The following is a 21383-nucleotide window of genomic DNA, read 5'->3' on the forward strand; positions in this document are numbered from 1 at the left end:
GGGTCTATAAATTTTGTACCATAATTTGTATTTCCTGTTAATCATTTATTCCTTTATTGATTAAGCAGCATTAAGAAGTCATAAACCATTCATTGATCTTTGCACTATGACTATTCAAAGCAATAGAAATCCAACTTGGAATAACCTAAGCAAAAATAGAGGATGTATTTGTTTGTGTGACTAAGTTTTGAAAATGACAGAATTGATGCTGGTCTCAGATGGAACTGGAACTCGGGACAAAAGTCACATCAATTCTCTCTTCTCTGCTTTTCCTGTGCATGAAGATTTCTTTCCATCCTATTAGAGGTAGAATTTTCTCCTACTTGCTAAGAATATGACATCTGGTAAGTTGACTCTCAGCTTCAGTACCCTACAGAAAATAACCTCTTCCTCAATCTCCTGATCTAAGAATCTCAGGAAGAATTCTACTTGATCTAGCCAATTGGCCAGAAATCACACAGGCCAGAGATAGTAAGTATTATGACTGCCCACCCTTAGACCAATCACTTTGCCTAAGGGGTAAGGGCATATAAAATAAATTAACTTAAATTTGGACCACAATGAAGAGGAGGCAGTGAGGAGAAGGTAGGGAGATGAGTAAGCCTCCAAATGAATAAGAAGAATAGAGTAACCCCAGCCTTTTCTTTTAGTGAGATAAGTTAAATGGAATGGACTCAAAGTTATGTGCTTCATCTATCTGCTAAAATCAGTTTATTGACAATAATAGCTTAAAAGATACGGAAAATTTAACTTATGGGTATCCCTAGAAGGTAATTGTTTATTATTTTTAACATGCCTTCCAGGGACCTTTATATATATGATGTGTTCCTGCATCCTGTTTTTTCTCTTTTTCTCACCTGTATAAATGTTAATATTTAGAACTGAAGAGAAGTAACGAGAGTGAGCTGATTTTCCAAACTCATCTGAATAACAAGGCAGAGATTATTAATAAAATGTGGGTGTCAATTCTACCCCATTCTCAATTTATTCTTTACATTTAAACATTCAGAGATAAGCTAAGGAATGACAAATTCCTCTGAAGCTTGAATAACATTAGGTTTTATGACATAAAGATTGCAAAATAAGAGAAAACATATAGCTGGATCTAAATAGATTTTTTCTTTTATTCTTCTCATTCTTTTTTACTGATATACACATCCTTCTCATTGTTACTGCTGTAACAATATTATTTAAAGAATAGAACCCAAATTTCTGTTGTTTGAATACTTTGTACTGTATAATTACAGGACTACAGGTCTTCTTTAAATTATCCATTATTTTGTTGTCCCCAAAGCAGTGCTTTTCATGTGTTCAAGAGTTATTACTTAGTTGCATTCACCAGGGCTATTACTTTTTCCTCATTCTTATCTGTTCACACCAGAATGACTTGGGAAAATGTTGTTTTCTTTATTACCTTTCAAGATAATGCTGATGTTCAAGCAAATAATGCTTACCAGACATTTCTAAAGGTGCTAAATCACCATATATCTGAGCAGCACTTTGGTCCCATTGAGATATGAGGAGAGAACTTCTTCTCCAGGGCTGTTCACACTTTGTCATATTTCTTCTCTAAGCTTGTGCCCAGAGTATACCATGTATCTCTTAAATAGTTGGATCAACTTGTTGCACTCATCACTGTAACTATAAGGAATTAAACCCATTCTTGTAACTGGAAGAGGGATGTAAGCCATATCATTACTTCAACTCTGCCTTCTCTTCACAGCTACACCCCATATTTGAAAGCTTCCCTTATTAGTTATAATATAAAGCTTTTACACTAATGTTTCCTGTACTCAAAGAGAACATGGAGGATAGTAGGTGATGTTGCTTATGTAAGAAAAATATGGGCCATAGTTCAATAGCTAAAAACATCTTGTAACAAGAAAGTAATTCTCATTTAACTGCACCACAGGATACCCAAATATAATTTCTCAGCCTTCCACATTTGTATTCAATTACTTTTACATTCACCATAAAATTTTTTTTTGGAATGCCTGTGTTACTTCCATTTCTAAAATTATTAATTTATTCATTTATGATTATGTGCAATTCACAACTTCAAAAAACAAGAACAAAGGGAAGAGTTTACAATACTGGGCAACAACAACAAAAAGTAGAATAATCACACAGCAATCAACTAAAAACCAATAACACTATAGTACTGCTGTATTTCCTACATAAATACTATATAAATCAGGGGTGTGTAGATTTAATACACTGCAACTAGAATAAGCTTCATTATGGTAGTGATCAGGAAGGGGTGCTGTTTGTATGTTACCTCTACTTCAGGACTCAGCCATATTATGACAATTTTCTGTTGAGACCAACTCAATCCAGATGTTGCTAACCACACTTCTGACTCAATACTTGGTGAAATAGTGGAATGTATAGGATATAAATGAAGAAAAACAATGGAATTATAGCCTACTTGACAAAAGATGTGGCCAGGGCTTCCCTGGTGGCACAGTGGTTGAGAGTCCGCCTGCCGATGCAGGGGACACGGGTTCGTGCCCCGGTCTGGGAAGATCCCACATGCCGCGGACCGGCTGGGCCCGTGAGCCATGGCCGCTGAGCCTGCGTGTCCGGAGCCTGTGCTCCGCAAGGGGAGAGGCCACAACAGTGAGAGGCCCGCATAAAGCAAAAAAAAAAAAAAAAAAAAGATGTGGCCAAATTGAAGACAAGGTCAACCCTGCTAACTTTGTAGAGCCAACCTCAATGAATTTTAAATGCAATTAAATTTTGTTTTATTTTATAGTCCCTATGTCCTAACCTAAATTTTGTTTTATTTTATAGTCCCTATGTCCTAACCAAATTTTGTGTATAAAGTATACCGTGTTGCCCTTTTTCCTTTTACATACATAACCTGTTGCAACATTTTTTTTTTCAGAGCTAATTTTATGCCATATATTTTTTCATTGGACTGGTCAATATTTTACTAACCTCAAAGAAATACTAATTTTAGTGTAAAACTACTCAAGAAAGGAGCTTTTGCAATAAAAACAAAAATATATTTATTTATTTGTCATCTATTGACTTAATTTTTATATTTATATAGGGAGGCTTACTTTCTTCATTAGTTCTGTAAAATTTTGAAGCCTATGTAAGTTTATTCTACTGTTTTCTGTCTCCCTTGGATGTTAGTGTTTCTCTGCTATATATTGGTGAATGTATAGGTGTGTCTGGAAGAGGAATTAATCTTTAAATCGCTCTAGTTAGAAGCAGAGAAGAACATTTTAAATATGTCACTCCACAGCTTCTTTTATTTTCTCAAGGACATTTCTATTTATTTTTTAATTTATTTATTTTAGTAAATAAATTTATTTTATTTATTTTTGGTTGTGTTGGGTCTTCGTTATTGCACGCAGGCTTTCTCTAGTTGTGGCAAGTGGGGGCTACTCTTCATTGTGTTGTGCATGCTTCTCATTGTGGTGGCTTCTTTTGTTGTGGAGCATGGGCTCTAGGCAAGCGGGTTTCAGTAGTTGTGGCACGTGGACTCAGTTGTTGTGGCTCATGGGCTTTAGAGCACAGGCTCAGTAGTTGTGGTGCACGGGCTTAGTTGCTCCACAGAATGTGGGATCATCCTGGACCGGGGATGGAACCTGTGTACCCTACATTGGCAAGTGGATTCTTAACCACTGCACCACCCAGGAAGTCCCATCAAGGACATTTCTATTTAAACAAGACATTTAATTGGTAACACAACTTTACTGAAGTTTTAAAGTAACAGAGATATTTTGACTTTATAGTAACAAAAATTCGTAAATACATAATACTTGATATCCATGTTTCTAAAAGTCTTTTTAGCCTCCTGCCTCTTAGACCTTATCTCATGGGCTACATGTTTGGATCTCTGATAATTCTTCTATGTTCCTTTATTTTCCAAACCCACCCCGCTCAGACTGTTTTGGGGAAACAATACCATTCTATTGTTTAAGGCAATTTCATTCTTCATTTTGTACTAGACTTAGGACCCACTTTTGCAAACCAAAGGATTCATTAACATGTAAACTAAACAAAGCCTTCTATTCTGATTCATTACAGGCTAAGAATTTTAATAAGCTCTGGTGATTCATTATTTTGTTGTTGTATCCCTAGCAATATTTGTAAGGGAAGTAAGCATTATAGAAATTTAGTTCCTATTAATAACGATTACACTGATACCATTGCAACATTCATCCTAAAAGACTGTGTCATCTAAAATCATTTAAAACATTTAATTAATAGTGTCTGCTTCCTGCATTACTACATGATAACCATGAAAGAATTGTCTCCAAAAGCTGTATAATGTGTTGAATTGCTATTACTACTCCAATAACCATTTATTATTAATACTTTTTTCTAAAGAATTTCTTATATAAAATCACTTATTTGGCAAAATTAAAACTGTTCAGAATCATTTATTATCAAATTCGTAATGTTATATTTTGATAATTTCAGTAAGGTTTTTTCCTGAGAGAAACATAAACCTTAAGGGCAAAATCTTTATTTCTCCATATTATTTTTAAATTCAAATATTGGATTTAAAAAGTTATTTCTAACAGAGAATGCAATTTAAAAATGTGTATGCTATAACAGAAAGAAGTAGATTAAGGGTAGAGTGAATCGAGTCGTTTTGATAGTTTTCAAATGAGAATAATCTGTTTGATTTGATATACTCTCAAAGAAGTTGATTTTATTATAAATCTATGAAATACTATTCCATGAAAATAAAAAAGCTTTGTTGTATTATGTCTTGTATAGTGAACTTACTTCAAAGTTCCTTTGTTTTATAAACTAGAGACATATTCTAAGTAAATTTAAAAAGTGGGAATATTTTGTTTTGATTTATTGAAGAAGTCACTGAGGTCATATAAGTAGGAAAAGAATAATCTGGACCATGTCACTGCATAATGTGTGAAAAGTATTAAGAGTATGTTCTCCTTATGGTTTCATGTTACACAATGAAGATGGCAGTTAGTGCTGTAGCAGCAATAGAATAATATAATGTACATTTCCCTGGTGTTCTGAGTTTATGAGCGTCACTGATGAGGCAAAAGTGACTTGGTTTGGGGAAGAATAAGATTCAAGAGTTTAAATATTATTTCAACTTATGAAAAATCACATGTTTGGGAATTTACGTTTTACTTTTCTGAATGACAGGATTAAAATAAATGGATTATTAAAATAAATGAAACAGTAAAGATTATAATATATATATATTCTAACATTTGCAATCCATTTCAAATGAAAAAGGAGATAATGGACTTACTATTCTAAAATTTAGTGCATTGGTAAGAAATATACTATTCTATATTTTATATTTTAAATTAGTTATTTTGTTTGCTTCTTACTTCAAGTCTCTGGTAGTAATATATTCTAATTGAGCTGGTGACATGCTTTTCAAAGCCTTTGATTTGATCATTTCATATTACTATAAAATAATAATAATACTGATAATTATGGTTAATAACTAATACTAACATAATATTTACCATATACCAAGCAGTATTCTAGGAATGATATATGTATTAATTTATGGAATCCTCATAGAAACCTAGGAGATAGAATTATTCAACCCCATTTAACTAAAGTTGAAGCTGAGATACCAAGAATTAAAATAATTTTCCCAAGTTCACATGCCTAGTTGGTGGTAGAATCAGGCTTGAACCTAGGTCGCTTAGTGTTCAGAATCTGAGTAATTAACTACTCTCTATATGGCTTCCTATTAAATATTTTTTTATTGGAGTAAAATTGCTTACAATGTGTTAGTTTCTGCTGTACAAAGAAGTGAATCAGCTATATGTATACCTATATCCCCTCCCTCTTGAGCCTCCCTCCCACCCTCCCCACCCACGCCTCTAGGTCCTCACAAAGCACGGAGCTGATCTCCCTGTGCTATACAGCAGATTCCCACTAGCTATTTTAATGCACAATTTTAGATTTAGTGTTATATACCTAGTAGCTATTAAAGGATTGGCCAGCTAGTTGGTTATAAAATATGTCATGTACATTTATAGCTTGAGTTATTTCAAATTAAAAATCAGTAACATGTACAAACTATTCAGAAAATATATATGATGTTTCATGTTTTATTCAATGAAGAACTAAGATAATTTTCAAAATAGCAATTTTACATTTTAAAAATGAAAGAAGTTAAACTGAAACTGTACACACTCTTCCCCTAAATGACTGCCTTTAATAAAATCATTCTGACTTTCATATTAAAATAATGAAAAACCTTAATGTTGCTAGCTAGATACAGTTTTAAAGGGGGTATTCCCATTGCCTACAGGGGGAAATTACATCTTCAGATAAGAATTTGCTGTCTGTGAGATATCATCACATAAGTACTAAATACTCATTACAAAATATCTGTTATATTGGTTATATGGACCCTTCACATTTGAGAACTCTAATAGTTTTACATTTATAAATATATTTCATAATACAACAGAAAAGAAAATTTAATTATATACATGTTTCTTTTGTGATTCATTATATTTAATGAATTTTAAAATGTGTGACTCAAAAAAAAAGTTAATGGGAAAGTAAAAATGTTGATGGAGGTAAAATAAGGTAGCTTATGTTTAAAGAGAAATAATAGCTTAGTAATAAATCAATCAGAAGAAAAATAATGTACAACATTTTTAAATTTATGAAACTGATTTTATTCCACAAAGTTAAAACTTAGTATCTTCAGCAACATGCACATTTACTCTACAAATTCTTCAGTTCAAAAAGCCTTGCTGGGCTTCCTTGGTGGTGCAGTGGTTGGGAGTCCGCCTGTCGATGCAGGGGACACGGGTTCGTGCCCCAGTCCGGGAAGATCCCACATGCTGTGGAGCCGCTAGGCCCGTGAGCCATGGCCGCTGAGCCTGTGCTTCCGGAGCCTGTGCTTCCGGAGCCTGTGCTCCGCAATGGGAGAGGCCGCAACAGTGAGAGGCCCGCGTACTGCAAAAAAAATAAAAAAGCCTTGCTGTCAGGGTAATACAAATACACGAAAAGGATAGATCAAATGGAGCTGTTTAGCCGAACAAGAATATCAGTCTCTTCTCTACCTGATCACGTAAAAAAAGTGTAAATTATTGGCTTCTTAATTTGTTATGTGAATTTATTTCCTGTCTCTTCCAAGTCCATGCCTTGGTAGAAATGCTAAAGAGAATGAAATGACTAGAAGGAGAACAATAAGGAAGAGAAAAAATATGGTTCATGGTTACAAATTAAACTGTGCCTCTTTCTAATGCCTTCCACTTTGTCAGGTGAAAGTGATCTTAAGCTTAATCACAGTCTTCTAATGATAAATATCCTAAACATTTCCTTTCATGGAGATTTCTACAGACTATTTATTGGATTTAGTTAATGTGCAAAACTTTTCAATGAAATTTCTTTTGATTAAAAGTCATTACCTACATTTTGTTCCCCAAATCTTGCAGGCTTTAAAGTTAAAATGTGTTTGACAGGTTTTAAAAAGCACATAAAATATCAAGTGCTGTTTTTAAGATAATTATCAAATGCAATAAAATTAACATGCTAACCAAAAGACAGAAGCTTCCCTGACTTCACAGGGAAAAAAAGACAATGATAAAAATATCTTTAAAAAGAATTAAATTTTAAAAAATTAAATTTTCTCCCAAAATGAACAGAGAAAATAAAACTAATTCTATTTTTTTAAATAGTTGTATGCAGAATGTTAGTAGTTTCAAGTTAAAGTTGTAACTAAAATATATGTCTTTGTATTTGTGTCTCTATATGTGTGTGTCTGTATGTCTGTCCACACATGCACTCAGTACTTAGTGCCTTAACACACTTTTGCCCTCTGACTCTTTCTCCAGTGCCATACCTTGTTACCATTTTTCAAGGAATTCTCAAGGGCAAAACTTTAAACAGTCGGGCTTCCCTGGTGGTGTAGTTGTTGTGAGTCTGCCTGCTGATGCAAGGGACATGGGTTCATGCCCCGGCCCGGGAGGATCCCACATGCCACGGAGCAGCTAGGCCCGTGAGCCATGGCTGCTGAACCTGCGCGTCTGGAGCCTGTGCTCCGCAACGGGAGAGGCCACAACAGTGAGAGGCCCGCGTACCGGAAAAAAAAAAAAAAAAAAACTTTGAAGAGTCATTTTTACTCGCCATTTTGTATGTTTAAAAAATATTTTATCCTGGAAATACTAAAGGGTTTTGGCATAAAGTTGGTTTGATATGTAAACTACTTCTCCCATTTAGATTTCAAAATGAGTTTTACAAAATTCAAGCTAACCAAAAATAAGATTAAATATCATAGGTTTTAACATTGTGTTGGTGAATGGGTTATGCTCTCAAGGCTCTTATCCAGTGCTGTTGTCTTTCATTCAGATGTCAATATTTATTCAAGGGAAACCAACTTGTTTATTTTCACAAATCTTAAAAGAATTTGAGTCTGGAGCAATCATATAACTAAGAATTTGTAAATGAACATAATAGAGAAGTTTACCTTTAAAAAGCTACAACCATATTAAACAAATTGTATATTACTATAATTGGTAGGATGAAGGGAAAAGGAGGGCTGTCCTACCTATTAAATCAAAGTATTTAAAGTGTAGAGCAACTAACAACAAAAATCATATAACAATGTCAATACCTATTTTTCCTTTACTATGAATCTTGTTTTATTACAATCAGAATATAAGTATAACTTCCAAACTATCTACTAAAATGAACAATTTTGAAATACTTCAGAGAAGAGGAATATGTCTATTTGTATAATACTAGAAAACTTTTCATTTAAAGGAACTTTATATTTCAAAGGTGATATTCTTATGAAGTTATAATAATTTATCCCTATTTAATGACACAAAGCATCTATCTGTAGCTTTAAAATTTTATTTTAGAAAAATCAGTTTTAATAAATGTTATTTATCAAAAACATTGTAAATATACTTAAGAAAATGCATTCTTTTCTGTTTGTTGCTATTTGCTATAATAAATTATATGGACAAAAGTACTTTAGCCATAATGACCAAAACTTTTAAGATAGGTGTAAAACAGAATTTCAAGACCTTAGATTACATGAGAGTTTGCAAAAAGGAAATTTCTTTCTTTATAATTCTAAAGAAATATTCATGAGAAGCACTCATTTTCACACATAAGAAGATAAATATATAAATAACAAAACAGCTATGAAATTAAAATTTCCAACTTCAAATTATTTCTTCTCTCTTTTTCCCTCAGCCACATTACAGAATGTGAAGGAGCTGTATTCTGTCCTGTTTCCCTCTCCTGCTAGGGAACCTTAGGTAGCACTTGTGCTTCCTGAGTATAACCTGAGTTCTTTGGCCTCACCCAAGGCTCTCCATGCCCTAATCCCAGGTTTTATAGTACTAAAAGTGTTTTTTAAAAAATCAGTATCTACTGTATGCCAGGATTTTCAATATGTATTTTGTATATTTGATTATACCCATGCAACAAACTAAACTGTACTGTTGCATAATAAAGAAAAGAGTGGAAAATTACATTGAATTACCTCAAATAATATAGATGTTTATCTTAAATTTACTAATGGATAACTTTTTTTTCTTTCTTAGTTTTCCTGTAAAGTAATACTAGAAATAACTAAAATATTAGTATGCATCCTCATCACTAATTTATGTTTACCAGAAATAATATATAACACTAATATTAGCTGGGTACACTACATAGAACCACTGAAATTTGGGAAAAACTACAGTTTGCACAGCTCATCCACTTGATCTTCAGCAGTTCTTTTCTAGGGATAGCTTCACTTCAGTTTTGGAATTCTTTGAGAATCACTATTTGATGAGCTAATTTCTGTAAACAATTGCATTTATAACACAGCATGACAAAGACAATATTACTTGTTTGCAAACTGCTGATTTCATAAAGGATGAATTCTTAATTCTGCCTAGTCCAGAAGGTATATTCTTTACAACTTTTAATTTGTGCCATGAGAAAAAAGTTTCTATTCTCCTGGCAGAAATATGGGAAATGTGCATTCAAGGATGAGAGAACAGAATGTTTTAAAAGCATGAAAGTATGAAGTAGCTCATGTTCAGTGAATGGCAGAAACACAGACCATAGAGTATAGAGGAAGGATAGCATATGATAAGGATAAAAATAGGCTGGAATGGATTGTGAAGAACTTTGCATGATATGATCAAGAGTCTAAGGGTGAATTCTATGCACAGTGGAGTCCCATGTGTGGGTTATGCCTGCACATGACAGGATTATTTTCTTCTATTTGAAAGGTTTTTTTTGGCTTTTGTGGATGTAAGTGTCCAGAATAATGAAAAGAACTAAAGATTTATCCAAGTTTTCCAACTAAGATAACTAAGACATGATTATATTAACACAGGGGTCCCCAACCCCCAGAATGGAGACTGGTACTGGTCAGTGGCCTGTTGGGAACTGGGTAGCACAGCAAGAGGTGAGAGGCAGGCAGGTTAGCGAAGCTTCATCTGCTGTTCCCCATCTCTCGCATTACTGCCTGAACCACTGCTCGCATTACCGCCTGAACAATCCCCCCACGCCCCCAGCTGTGGAAAACTTGTCTTCCACAAAACTGGTTTCTGGTACCAAAAGGTTGGGGATCACTATATTAACACATATTTTTAAGAGGAGTTTTAATAAATAATTATTGATTCTAATTTGTTCCCTATACTTAAAGTGAGATCAAGTGAGGTAAGTAGATACCTAAAAGATTAACTTAAAAAAGTCATATTAAAAGTAGATATAAAGGTGGTGATAGTTCAATGATCTTTAATTCTTTTTAATCTATATTATTCAGAAAAATATGTGAAACTATAAATTTTCTCCTTAATTATATATTCAGGATATAGAAACCTACCTTATTCAGGGTAGTAGAGAGAAAATTAAAAACCAAATTTGGAAAGTCATGTTCATATGATTTGCCAAATTTTACCCTGTTTACTGTGTAACTATTCTTTACCCTGTGTAGACTTATTTATAATTTTAATGATTGAATTTGGCATAATATTTAAGTGCAGAGGCTTTGGAATCAAATAGACATCAGTAGAATTCCCAGTTCCATTCATCACTTGCTATGTAAACTAGATAAAGTCCTCTGTATCTAGGTTCCACATTCCACATTCTATTTCATTTCTAATACAATATAACTAGCAGCACCCATATAATATTATTAGAGAGTGTTTAAATGAAGTTGGGCATGTGAAATATTTATTTCAGTGTTTGGCATATGATAGTAGTTTAAGATATCATGGAGGAGGCAGAGTCAAGATGGCAGAGTAAGAGGATGTGGAGTTCACACCTCCTCACAAATAGGGTAATTTCCAGGTGCTGGTGTGGGACCTCAGAGACCTAAGTGGTAGGGAGAATCCCCTGAGTGACTGGGTAGGATGTGGGGGGAAGTGAGGAGGGGAGAAGAAGTGGAGGTGGGATGGGACTGGTGCCGCTGAGGGGAGACTGGGGAGGGGAGGGGTTCCTACACTCGGAAGGGGCCCAAAATGTTGAGGGGATCAGCAGGGAGGGGGAGAGAACCTTGGAAGATTGGAGAATTAGAAAGGAATTCAGCCAGCATTTCCACCACTCACTTGGGCTCCAGTAAGCCTGCTGGGTCCCAGACCTAAAGTCACCACTTCAAGGCCATCTACATCTGTGCTGAGCCTAAGCCCTGTCCCTCACTAGCCAGGGACTTTCCCTGGGCCTAGGCCCTGCCTCCGCCTAAGTTCCAACGCTGTCTAAGACGCCCCCACAGCCAAGGCCTTTTCTGGCAATTTTTTTTTTTTGCTATTTTGATTCTGCTTTACTGTGTTGCTGTTGTTTCATTTATATTTTTATATTTTCTCATATATTTTTTTATTTTTCTAATTTTATTTTATTTGTTATTCTTTGTTATTTTTCTGCTCTTTTGTTTTTCTGCAGCATGTGTCTGGAGGGATCTTGGTTCACAGACCAGAGGTCAGGCCTGATCTCCTGCGGTGGGAGCACTGAGTTCAAACCACTGGCCTAACAGACAACCACAGACACCAGGTAAAATTAATAGGAGTGAGGTCTTCTGGAGGTCCTAATTTCAGAACCAAGACCCAGCTCTACCCAACTGCCTGCAAACTCCAGTGCTGGACACCTCAGTCCAAACAAACACCAAGACAGGAACATAGTCCCACCCATCAAAAAAATGAGACAACAAAAATATATGTTACAGATGAAAGGACAAGGTAAAAACTTATAAGACCAAATAAATGAAGAAGAAATAGGCAACCTACCTGAAGAAGAATTAAGAATAATGATAGTAAAGATGATCCAAAATCTTAGAAATAGAATGGAGGCACATATCAAGAAAATACAAGAAATATTTCACAGAGACATAGAAGAACTAAAAGAAACAACAAACAGTGATGAACAACACAATAACTGAAATGAATAATAAACTAGAAGGATTCAATAGCAGAATAACTGAGGCAGAAAAATGAATAAGTGAGCTGGAAGATAGATGGTGGAAAAAACTGCCAAGGAGCAAAATAAAGAATAAAGAATGAAAAGAATTGAGGACAGTCTCAGAGACCTCTGGGACAATATTAAATGAAAAAAAATTCAAATTACAGGGGTCCCAAAAGAAGAAGAGAAAGAGAGAAAGAGTCTGAGAAAATATTTAAAGAGATTATAGTCAAAAACTTTCCTAACATGGGAAAGGAAATAGCCATCTAAGTCTAGGAAGCACAGAGAGTTGCATACAGGATAAAACCTAGGAGAAGAACACCCAGACATATATTAATCAAACTAACAAAATTTAAATTCAGAGAAAAAATATTAAAAGCAGCAAGGGAAAAGCAAAAAATAATATACAAGGGAATTCCCATAACATTATCAGCTGATCTTTCAGCAGAAACTCTGCAGGCCAGAAGGGAGTGGTAGGATATATTTAAAGAGATGAAAGGGAAAAACCTACAATCATGATTACTCTACCCAGAAAAGATCTCATTCATATTTGAGGAAGAAATCAAACGCTTTACAGACAAGCAAAAATTAAGAGAATTCAGCACCACCAAACTAGGTCTACCACAAATGCTATAGGAACTTCTATAAGGGGGAAACACAAGAGAAGAAAAAGACCTACAAAAACAACCCAAAACAATTAAGTAAATGGTAATAGGAACATACACATCAATAATTACCTTAAATGTGAATAGATTAAATGCTCAAGCAAAAGACACAGACTAGCTGAATGTATACAGAAACAAGATACATATATACGCTGTCTACAAGAGACCCACTTCAGACCTAGGGACACACACAGATTGAAAGTGAGGGGATGGAAGAAGATTTTCCATGCAAATGGAAAAATCAAAAGAAAGCTGGAGTAGCAATATTCATATCAGATAAAATAGACTTTAAAATAAAGACTGTTACAAGAGACAAGGAAGTACACTACATAATGATCAAGGGATCAATCCAAGAAGAAGATATAACAATTATGAATCTTTATGCACCCAACATAGGAGCACCTAAATACATAAGGCAAATGCTAGCAGCCAAAAAGGGGAAATGGACAGTAACAAAATATTAGTGGAAGACTTTAAGACCTCACATATACCAATGGACAGATCATCCAGACAAAAAAATAAATGAAGAAACACAAGCTTAAAATGACACAATAGACCAGATAGACTTAATTGATATCTATCGGACATTCCATCTGAAATTAGCAGAATACACTTTCTTCTCAAGTGCACATGAAATATTCTCCAGGATAGATCACATCTTGGGCCACAAATCAAGCCTTGGTAATTTTAAGAAAATTGAAATCATACCAAGCATCTTTTCCAACCACAATGTATGAGACTAGCAATTGGTTACAGCAAAAAAAAAAAATATATATATATATATATATATATATATATATATATATTATATATATATATATGAAGCACAAACACATAGAGGCTAAACAGTGTTCTGCTAAATAACCAAGTGATCACTGACAAAATCAAAGAGGAAATTAAAAAATACATAGAAACAAATGACAACAAAAATGACCAAATAACCCAAAACATATGAGGTGCAGCAAAAGCAGTTCTAAGAGGGAAGTTTATAGCAACTCAATCTCACAACAAGAAAAAAGAAAAATCTCAAATAAAAAATCTAACCATACACCTAAAGCAGCTAGAGAAAAAGAATAAAGAAAACTCAAAGTTAGTAGAAGGAAAGAAATCATAAAATCAAAGCTGAAATAAATGAAATAGAAATGAAGAAAACAATAGAAAAGAGCAATAAAATTAAAAATTGGTTCTTTGAAAAGATAAACAAAATTGATAAACCTTTAGTAAGACTCATCAGGAAAAAAAGGGAGATGATTCAAATCAATAAAATTAGAAATGAAAAAGGAGAAATTACAACTGACATGGCAGAAATACAAAGGATCATAAGAGACTACTACAAGCAGCTATATGACAATAAAATGGACAACTTGGAAAAAATGGACAAATTCTTGGAAAGGTACAACTTGCCAAGACTGAACCAGGAAGAATTAGAAAATATGAATAGACAAATCAAGTAATGAAATTGAAACTGTAATTAAAAGTCTTCCAACAAACAAAAGTCCAGGACCAGATGGATTCACAGGTGAATCCTACCAAACATTTAGAGAAGAGCTAACACCTACCCTTCTTAAACTCTTACAAAACATTGCAGAGGGAGAACACTCCCAAACTCGTTCTACGAGGCCACCATCATCCTGATAGCAAAACCAGACAAAGATATCATAAAAAATTTACAGACCAATATCACTGATGAGCATAGATGCAAAAATCCTCAACAAAATACTAGCAAACAGAATCCAACAGCACATTAAAATAATCATACACCATGGTCAAGTGGGATTTATCCTAAGAATGCAAGGATTAATCAATATACACAAATCAATCAATGTGATACACCATATTAACAAATTAAACAATAAAAAGCATATGATCATCTCAAGTGATGCAGAGAAAGTGTTTGACAATATTCAACACCCATTAAATGGGTTTTTATGATAAAACTCTCAGAAAGTGGGCATAGAGGGAACCTACCTCAAGAGAATGAAGGCGATATTCGACAAAACCCACAGCAAACATCATTTTCAATTTTGAAAAACTGAAAATATTTCCTGTAATATCAGGAACAAGACAAGGATGTCCACTCCTGCCACTGTTATTCAACCTAATTTTGGAAGTCCTACACACAGCAATCAGAGAATTAAAGGAAATAAAAGGAACACGAATTGGAAAAGAACGGAAACTGTCACTGTTTGCACATGACATGATACTATACATAGAAAATCCTAAAGATGCCACCAGAAAACTACTAGAGCTAATCAATGAATTTGATAAACTTGCAGGATACAAAATTAATGCACAGAAATCTCTTGCATTCCTATACTCTAACAATGAAAAATCAGAAAGATAAATTAAGGAAACAATTCTATTTGCTATCATAAAATACATAGGAATAAACCTACCTGAGGATGTAAAAGACCTGTACTCAGAAAACTATAGAACACTGATGAAAGAAATCAAAGCTGACACAAACAGATGGAGGAATATACAATGTTCCTGGATTGGAAGAATCAATATTGTGAAAATTACTATACCATGCAAAGCAATCTACAGATTCAATTCAATCCCTATCAAATTACCAGTGGCATTCTTCACAGAATTAGAACAAAAATTTTTACAATTTTTATGGAAACACAAAAGACACTGAATAGCCAAAGCAATCTTGAGAGAAAACAGAGCAAAATGGAGATGGAGAAATCAGGCTTCCTTACTTCAGACTATACTACAAAGCTACAGTCATCAAGTACAGTATGGTACTGGAACAAAAACAGAAATATAGATTAATGGAAGAGGATAGAATGCTCAGAAATAAACTCATGGACCTATGGTCACCTAATCTTTGAGAAACGAGGCAAGGATATACGATGGAGAAAATGGAGTCTCTTCAATAACTGGTTCAGGGAAAACTGATCAGCTACATGTAAAAGAAGGAAATTAGAACACTATCTAACATGATACACAAAAATAAAGCCAAAATAGATTTAAAAACTAAATGTAAGACCAGACACTATAAAACTCTTAGAGGAAAACATAGGGAAAACACTATTTGCTGTGGTTTACCACAGTGGGAACTTTTTTGACCCACCTCCTAGGGTACTGAAAATAAAAATGAAAATAAACAAATGAGACTTAATTAAATTTAAAAGGTTTTGCATAACAAAGGAAACCACAAACAAGATGAAAAGAGAACCCTCAGAATGGGAGAAAATATTTGCAAATGAAGAAATAGATGGATTAATCTCCAAAATATACAGACAGCTCATGGAACTCAATATCAAAAATCCAACAACCCAATCAAAAAATGGGCAGAACACCTAAATAGACATTTGTCCAATAAGACATATATATGGCCAAGAGGCACATGGAAAGATGCTCAACATCACTAATTATTAAATAAATGCAAATCAAAGCTACAATGAGGTATCACCTCACACCAGTCAAAATGGACATCATCAAAAAATCTACAAACAATAAGTGTAGGAGACAGTGTGGAGAAAAGGGAACCTTCTGTTGGTAAGAATGTAAATTGATAGAGTCACTGTGGAGAACAGTATGGAGGTTCATTAAAAAACTAAAAATAGAACTACCATATGACCCAGCAATCCCACTACTGGGCATATACCCTGAAAAAACCATAATTCAAAAAGAGTCATGTACCCCAATGTTCATTACATCAGTATTTACAATAGCCAGGACATGGAAACAACCATGGATATGGTTGATAAAGAACAGAATGGATAAAGAAGATGTGGTACATATATACAATTAAATATTACTCAGCCATAAAAAAAATGGAATTGGGTCATTTGTAGAGAGGTGGATGGACCTAGAGTCTGTCATACAGAGTGAAGTAAGTTAGAAAGAGAAAAACAAATATCTTATATTAACACATATATGTAGAATCTAGAAAAATGGTACAGATGAACCTATTTGCAGGGCAGGAATAGAGACTTAGACGTAGTGAATGGACATGTAGACATGGTTGGGTGGGGGGAAGGGGAGGGTGGGATGGATTGAGAGATCAGGATTGACATATATACACTATCATGTATAAAATAGATAGCTAGTGGGAACTTGCTGTATATCACAGAGAGCTCAGCTCGGTGCTGTCTGTGATGACATATATGGGGGGGGGGGGGGGGGGGGGGGGGGGAGGGGGGTCCAAGGAGGAGATATAGGTGTACATATAGCTGATTCACTTCATTGTACAGCAGAAACTAACACAACACTGTAAAGCAATTATATTCCAGTAAAATAATGAATAAGTAACTAGAATTGGAAACCTAATGTTGTGGGGCTCTGATTTGGGCAAAGGCTTGGACTAGGTGGGAGATAAAACAGAAGATGTATAAACATTGCTTCTGATCTGAAAAGGAATCTGATCTGGCTAGGACCCAGGATTCAAAACTGTTAACAATATCAGCATCATTTAATGACTAAAGGATTTTACATAGAATATTTTAAAAAAGAAAAGAGCAATCATGGAACTTGATTATTCCTTTGAGAGTTAGAAACTTCTGCAAATGAGTCTTGGCTTATATAAGCAGTGTATTTAGGTAGAAATAACTTTCAAACTGGATGTTTTAACTCAACAGCTAACTTTTTTTTTTTTTTTTTTTTGCCCTTGGGGCTTGCAGGATCTTAGTTCCCTGACCAGGGATTAAACCCGCACCCTCAGCAGTGAAAGCACAGAGTCCAAACCACTGCCAAAGAATTCCCATCATCTTTTTTTAGAAATAAAACGTTTCAAAAAACAAAAAGGTTAAAAAAATGATAAAATGTAACTTTGTTATATCCTAATTCTTAATTGTATTCTTTAAATTCCAAATAAGTAAAATAATATGAAAATATATTTTCAAATCTTTATAGAATGAAAAGAAACTATATTAATCATTAAATACTCCTGGATTTTCTTTGATCCTCCCATAGATGAATTCACAACTGTAAAAACTGATGCACATTTACATTCTGAAGTACAAATCCCCAGCAGCCAAGTAATGATTCAGTTTATTTCGTTATGTGCAAAGTAGGCATTTCATATTTACTTGCTATTTAAAGCAGAGTATAGGCTCAATGAAGAATAATCATTAAACACTGATTATTTTTAAGAACAATGTTATTGTAAAAATGTACAATAATACATATTTTTGGTAATTATGTACTTCTCTTTTAAGGTAATTACAGCTTTTGTAATAGATGTAAATCTTTCGAAGGCTATCTCTGAAGAGCAGTGAAATTACTATTATTTCAGATTTGATGAATGACAATTTGTAAGTAACCTTCTCAAAAACCAAGTCAGGGGGAGAATTGTTTTTTTTTTTTTTTTCTCCTCCATGTGGTCAGTTTCATTCTTAAGTACGGCCTGATATAACAAGATGTATTTCACAAACCTATAACACAAGTTTGTGAAATGTCAACTGACGACACCACCTCTGATGTAGATGGTTTCATTCAATCTATGTTCTACCAACTTATCTTCTAGGTCATCTTTTATGATCCTAATCAAGTGGCTAAGGTCTTCCTGTTGTTTCAAATGCTGCTTGATTTCTCGTAACAGGTCTGTATCTATGTAATATCTTTCTTCAGATTTGACTGCTCCAAAATGATTCTGCCTCCTGATTTGGGACATCAGTTCATTTACTCAGTCCTTAAACTGAGTAGGGTATTTAGTTCACAATGAAATGTATCTAGCTGAATTGCTTCAGCTTGGATGGCATATACACTCTTCCTCTGAATTTCCTGTTTGATTAGGGCCTGAAGATTCTATGGGAAAGTCCATGAGTTTCCTCTTCTATTGTGCAATGTTGGCCATAGTTGTAGTTGTAGTTGAATTCTTCTGTAATTCACCAATATCTTCAGATATGATATCTAATCTGGTCTGATGCTGCTTAGTCATCTGATCTTGAAACTTCAGTCTTCAAAGAAGTTCTTTGAAATCCACCATTGGTACAGGAATTAAGTTTTCAGAATCAAGGTTATCCACTTTGACTTGCTCCCAGATAATAGGATCAACATCAGCAGGAGGATTCTGTAAAAATTGTTCGATCTGTGCAGAAGAATGTTCTGTTCAAGTCATAGAAAGCATTACACAAAGTTGCTGCAACTGTGCTTTTATATTGGTTTGTTCAAAATGGGCATATATTATTGTAGCTGGGGCTCTTCTTGAAGTACCATTTGGAGAACACTCAACAACATAAATGACAACTTCTGTCTGATCATCTGACAATGCTTTAATACCCTCTACATTTACAGTAAGGGTCTGGTTTCCTCCCAAAATTTTATGCAATGATTCTACCAATTGCTGTTGCTGGCTTTGAATATCTGTTTCTTTTTTGTTGAAAACTAAAACCACTAGCCCATCTTCATGTTTATTATTGGGCATACAACTATAACCTACTGCCTTAAACCAGCAAAAGGGATTTTCTTGTTTGAATTCCGTTGGTGGAATGTTATTGTTAAAATTTCCTTTTTCTGTTCCCCAAAAGGCCTGTAGTTAAATTCCATTTTACCAAAATAGCATCTGTCTCATCTCCCAGTAGTACTGGGACAGAAAGAGCACTTGCAGTATTTATCAGTTGTTTGAACTGGGCAGGAGCTTTTGTAGGCTGAATGAAGAGATCACCTAATGTAGTTTGTTGCTGCCACTTCTGCTGTGTATTAAATCCTCCAAATCCAAGTTTAGTTACCAAGTCAGTACCTAAACCATACTAGTTCCAGCCGTTGTGCCAAAACAAGTACCAAATCCAAAAATTTGTTCTGAGTACCACCAAGGAATCCAGTAATGCTTGTGTTATCTGGAGCAGAAAAACTAAATGCAGAACACGCTGTTGTAGATGTTGTCCCAAAAGCTCCAAATCCACCCGTGGGGACCTTGGCGGCTGCAGCAGTACCCTAGGTGCATGAGGGAGTCCCAAATTTGAAGGCTGTGTTGCGGGGAGCAGGGGGATAAGCTGCTCCCATGACACTCAGTGCACTCCCCAACAGCTAGCTTTTAAAGTGATTATTTCAGTGTCCTTTTTTGTAAACAAAAAAGAATAAATTACAAATCTATCCCATAAAATGTTGACATTTTTGAGATATGCATAGATATAACCGGGTCATTAACAGAAGCTTAACATATTTTAGCTATGTTCTTTTTAGGATTTGTGATTTGATTTTTCACCATTAAGTGCACTTTTATTAGGTACCTGTTGTGTGATAGAAAGTATTCTATTTTTAGGAATTCAAATAAAAAATTACCTAGTGTTTATACTCCAGAGACTTAAAACCCAGGAGATAAATATATACATGAAAACCACAATGTAATATAGGGCTTTAAAATTTTAAAGTGCTGTTGAAGTTTAACAATGTGATAGAGAATATAAAATTAAGAAGCATAATGTAGGGGCTTCCCTGGTGGTGCAGTTGTTGAGAGTCTGCCTGTTGATGCAGGGGAGACAGGTTCATGCCCCGGTCCAGGAAGATTGCACATGCTGGAGCAGCTGGGCCCGTGAGCCATGGCCACTGAGCCTGCGTGTCCGGAGCCTGTGCTCTGCAACGAGAGAGGCCACAACAGTAAGAAGCCTGCATACCGCAAAAAAAAAAAAAAAAAAAAAAAAAAAAAAAAAAAAAAGAAGAAGTATAATGTAAATCAAGCATATAGTGTTCCTAAACATATGGAAAATTAGATGTGGAATATTAAAGTGTAAATAAGTAGAGCATTTAATATTGAAAGAGGTTAAAGTCAACATACAAAAATAATTTGCATTTCTTTCCACCAACAGTGATCTATCAGAAAACATTCTAATTCAGAATAGCATCAAAAAGAGTAAAATATTTAGGAACAAATTTAACCAAGGAATTCAATGATCTATACACTGAAAAATATAAAACATTGTCGAAATAAATTGAATAAGATACAAGTAAATGGAAGGATATCCCTTGTTCATGGATTGGAATAATTAATATTGTGAAGGTGTCCATACAACCCAAAGCCATCTAGGTTCAAGATAATCCCTATCAAAAGTCTAATGGCTCTTTTTTCACAGAAAAAAAATCCTAAAATTCATATGGAACCACAAAAGACCCTGAATAGTCAAAACACTCTTTAGAAAGAAGAACAAATCTGTAGGCATTACATTTTCTGCTTTCAAACCATATTACAAAACTATAGTAATGAAAAGAATATGGCACTGACATAACAACAAACATATTGACAATTGGAACCAAAATAAAGAGCTCAGAAGTAAACCAACACATATATGGTCAACTAATATTTGACAATGGTGTCAAGAATATACAATGGGGGAAGGATAGTCTCTTTAGTAAATAGTGTTAAGAAAACTGGATAGCCACATGTAAAAG

At 34.5% G+C, this 21383-nt stretch overlaps 1 pseudogene; it reads right to left on the minus strand.

Annotated features, from left to right (window-relative positions):
• Positions 1 to 18453: 18453 nt before the first annotated feature.
• Positions 18454 to 20000, minus strand: LOC113612410 (nucleoporin p54 pseudogene; annotated as a pseudogene).
• Positions 20001 to 21383: the final 1383 nt, after the last annotated feature.

The sequence above is a fragment of the Aethalodelphis obliquidens genome, unplaced genomic scaffold, assembly GCF_003676395.1.
Source record: "Aethalodelphis obliquidens isolate GAN/ISIS:26980383/991018 unplaced genomic scaffold, ASM367639v1 scaffold76, whole genome shotgun sequence".
NCBI classification, from domain to species: Eukaryota; Metazoa; Chordata; class Mammalia; order Artiodactyla; family Delphinidae; genus Aethalodelphis; species Aethalodelphis obliquidens.